At 36.8% G+C, this 3887-nt stretch overlaps 1 long non-coding RNA gene across 1 annotated transcript; it reads left to right on the top strand.

Annotated features, from left to right (window-relative positions):
• Positions 1-368: 368 nt before the first annotated feature.
• On the top strand, positions 369-1782 carry LOC136829127 (uncharacterized). The gene is made up of 3 exons (XR_010850303.1): positions 369-538; positions 915-997; positions 1611-1782. It is a non-coding gene; the product is annotated as an uncharacterized lncRNA (long non-coding RNA).
• Positions 1783-3887: the final 2105 nt, after the last annotated feature.

The raw sequence follows: 3887 nt of genomic DNA, 5'->3' as shown, positions 1-3887 counted from the left end.
TTTCGTTTATTATGTCCTAATCATATTCATGCACAACAAAGGACTCTGAAAAGGGTAGTTTTCCCTTCCCGAACGGCTCTCATCCATTCACTGTGACTCAGGCAGCAATGAAGATGGGTTCTTTTTGTTACAAATGAAATTATAATGCAAATTCATTTAGATTCGACCATCGACTTTAACAACAAGGGCTTACTATGACAAATTAATGGACGGAAATATCAGTGAAATCCTTAGTCAACTGTGAGCGGTAACAATCGGGTATAAATAGGAAAAGAAGCGATCAATTGTGTAGTAGTCTGGAAGATGGTACTACAGCTGTGTGCTGTTGGGTTTTATCGTCCTTGGCCTGCGTTGCTGTGTAAGCTGGAACGTCGAGCTGAGCTGCCTGAGATGTTTTAGTAGAACTGTCGACGGGGTCTTGGAAATCGGTGTTCGGTGAAAGAGTGAGCAAGCTCTCGTTGGCTGTCAGTTGGTACTTTTATCTTGCAGTGCGCGAATAGTTTGTAGTTTTCGGGCTGGGCAGATATAGTCTTTGAAGGTGAGTTTCGGCATTTCTTTCTACATATAATTTGATTTAAAAATACTCATAGCTGCATGAGTCTTGAAATGGTGAAACAAATCCACAGTTATATATGGGTACATATATTTCAAAACAAATCTTTACAGAGAGTTTTCCGGAATCTGTTCGATTCCACTTTTCAGTCAGATTGAAAAGGGTGACTGAACAGATTCCCGAAAGCTCTCTGTAGAGATTTATTTTTAAATACACGTACCCATACAAAACTGTATTCTCCATAAATTTTTTTTAATAGGTAGGGTTTATAAAATACCATGCCATCTACTTCATACACGTGATATTTTGAAGCTCTTTGGCCTAAAATATTCTGTATGTTATTATTTCACGGTCTTTTCAGATGTAGTGGAGCGATGGACGGGAGTTGACCGTAATCATGAGTAATACAGGATTATGGATTTGGTAACTATACCAGTGGAAATGGTGAGTACCTTTTAACTTCTTCTTTAAAAACTTTTGCAAGCTATTCCTCCCCTATTAGGGGCGGAGCCTCCGATGGGGGAGGATTCCCGTTTGACATACGGTAGTATTTACCGTATGTCAACAAAGGGGGCTTGCAAAAGAAGAAAAAAATAAACCTATCAATCTTTTTAGTTGTACTTGCATGTAGGCTTTAATTTAAGTGGATTAGCTCTTTAACCTTCTTATGTAGGCTTTAACTGGATAGTGTATTAGCTCTTTAACCTATGTAGTTTGTTTTTTAATTTCAGAATTTTTCATTAACTAGCGTAATCAAGTTTAATTCAGTTCATTTATATAGGCTTTGCTTGGAAGTGGATCAGCTGTTTAACCTATTTTTTTATTATTCATCTCAGAACCTGTCATTTACTAGCGTAATCGAGTTTTGTCATTCAGATGCATCTAGGTACAAGTAAACTTATTGATATTTAAATTTGAAATGCACAAATACGTAAATTTCAAATGAATTACGATGGATGTTTAGATTGTCGAGCTAATCCAATTAATGCTGTCGATTTAGGGTTGACGCTTTGCTTAAATCACCTTTTTTTTTCTCATGCCGTGTCTTGCTTTGCAGGTCGAGCAGAGGGTGTCGATCTGCGAACAGAACTTCGGTAATAGTTGCACTGCACTGCATCCTGGATTATTAGAGATCAACGACCATTGATAGCTATTTGCGGAACTTCCTAGCGACTGGATACCGGTTTTGTGGATGATCATTCTGGTAATACGAAACTCTTGAAACTAAATTACAATTTGTTTATTTTCTCCCTCGAATACCAAAGCTGATTGACTTAGATCACGATGTATGGATTGTTTGAATCTCTCTCTCTCTCTCTCTCTCTCTCTCTCTCTCTCTCTCTCTCTCTCTCTCTCTCTCTCTCTCTTATATAAATCTAACAAAGGGAGAAGCATACGAATCTAACAAAGGGAGAACCATACGAGAGTTAAAATTTGAGCAGTATTTTCAACCCTTAACGAACAATGGTCTCATAATTACAACGCCACAAAGGATAATAATTTCTTGGTTTCAAAATGACAAGCAGCCAAGTGATGTAGAGTTCGCTGTATTACGGTTTAGCTTTGAGGACAGGGATTCGTCTTTTAGTATAGCATATAAAAAGATATGGTTGACCCTACCTGACTTCCATGATAATGTGGCATCTAGTTTTAATGATTGTATATTAGAATATCTGACTTTTAAAAGGCATGGCCTTAATTTACGATGCAATCTGGCTACACAGTGCTTTGTGCTTGTTTGAACGAAAGTAGCAGTACTGGTGACTGCGTTTGGCTTTTTTTCTGGGAATGCTTTCATCAGTGAAACCTAAATAAAATTTACCGCTATCGTCAGAACGTGTCGCGTAAATTTGAATATCTCTGGGGGCATAATTTTGACAGTATTGAAGTTCCTGAGGAAAGGCAATCTAAATAGTTTCATTAATCGTGCTGAAAGCAAAATGGCAATCAACAAAAGTTTCGCTGATAATGTTAACGCTATTTGGATAGCGAATTTTTGTTTTAAAAGTTGATTTTTGCTTCTCATGAAAGGATAAATTATCTATTCGCCAACTGTTTTCAGTTGGGTGGTTCAGGTCTTGAGAGAAGGCAGTTGCTAATATTTTTTTTACTCAGTATTCTTATTCTTATTATTATGGGAACAAATCCCAATGGCTCGTAGAAATACTTTCCAGTTCAACCCTTGACGAAATGTAACTACAGAAGTTGGTAAAGACACCGAAAAAGCGGTGGTCTGCAGTGTACATTGTCTACGTGTTTGTAATATCGCTAATTATTATAGCACACCCACAATCCGTAAGGGGACAGTGCCGTCAGTGCACCACATGCGGTGCGCTATAGGCATTACCTAAGGTTCTTTGCAGCGTCCCTTCGGCCCCTAGCTGCAACCCCTGTCATTCCTATTACTGGATCCTCATATTCCTATTACTGGATCCCCATTCATATTCTTCCATCTTACTTTCCACCCTATTCTAACAATTGTTTCATAGTGCAACCGCGAGGTTTTCCTGTTACGCCTTTGTAACTTTTTACTCAATTTTCTGTGTTGAATGACCTCATAGGTATGATGGAATATAATTAGGCCGAACCTAAATTCTATATTACTTTTTCAAAATACTAAGCGTAAATTTCATACAATAGGCTTAATGGCCTGATCACGCTATAACAGTTGTTCATAAAAACTACTATCAAATGTAGAGCAGTTCGAAATTTATAGCTCTAGAAGTCACTCGGTATTTTTCTAGACTAAGCGAGAAATGACGAATGTTTGATGCCTATTGTTGGGACAGATATGATTATACGCCCTTTTTTGTTAAGGGACTTTGCTAAATGACGAGTCGACAACCTGACTTATAAATATTACGATGTGGAGGGCAAGATATGGATAATTAAATATTACTCACAAATTACCGGGACAATTTGTGTAAGAAAGGATAAACCCAAAAACGAGTTTTTTTTTTTTTCTAGCCCTTTGGAGATTTTATAAATAAACAACGTACCTTTGAAATAACTGGTGGGGTATTATCGTTAAAAGCCCTGGTTGGCCATGAGATACGATTATGGGTTAACAGACATTAATTTATCCAAGAAATTCCACGTTCTTCATTCTTGGACTATATTCTTGACATTTCAGTAAAAATCGGTGGTCCTCAGTGTCTTATTTACTCGAATGTCTGTATCACTAAGTAAGCTGGTTGTACTATACTGAGATATAGCTAATGTCCGTGATAACGATTTTACCATATAAAACTGATTGTATATATATATATATATATGATAACGATTTTATATATACTATATATATGTATATATATATATATATATATATATATAT

The sequence above is a fragment of the Macrobrachium rosenbergii genome, chromosome 44 (assembly GCF_040412425.1).
Source record: "Macrobrachium rosenbergii isolate ZJJX-2024 chromosome 44, ASM4041242v1, whole genome shotgun sequence".
NCBI classification, from domain to species: Eukaryota; Metazoa; Arthropoda; class Malacostraca; order Decapoda; family Palaemonidae; genus Macrobrachium; species Macrobrachium rosenbergii.
Note: the sequence above shows the minus strand (reverse complement) of the source record. Positions and strands in the feature narration are given on the sequence as shown.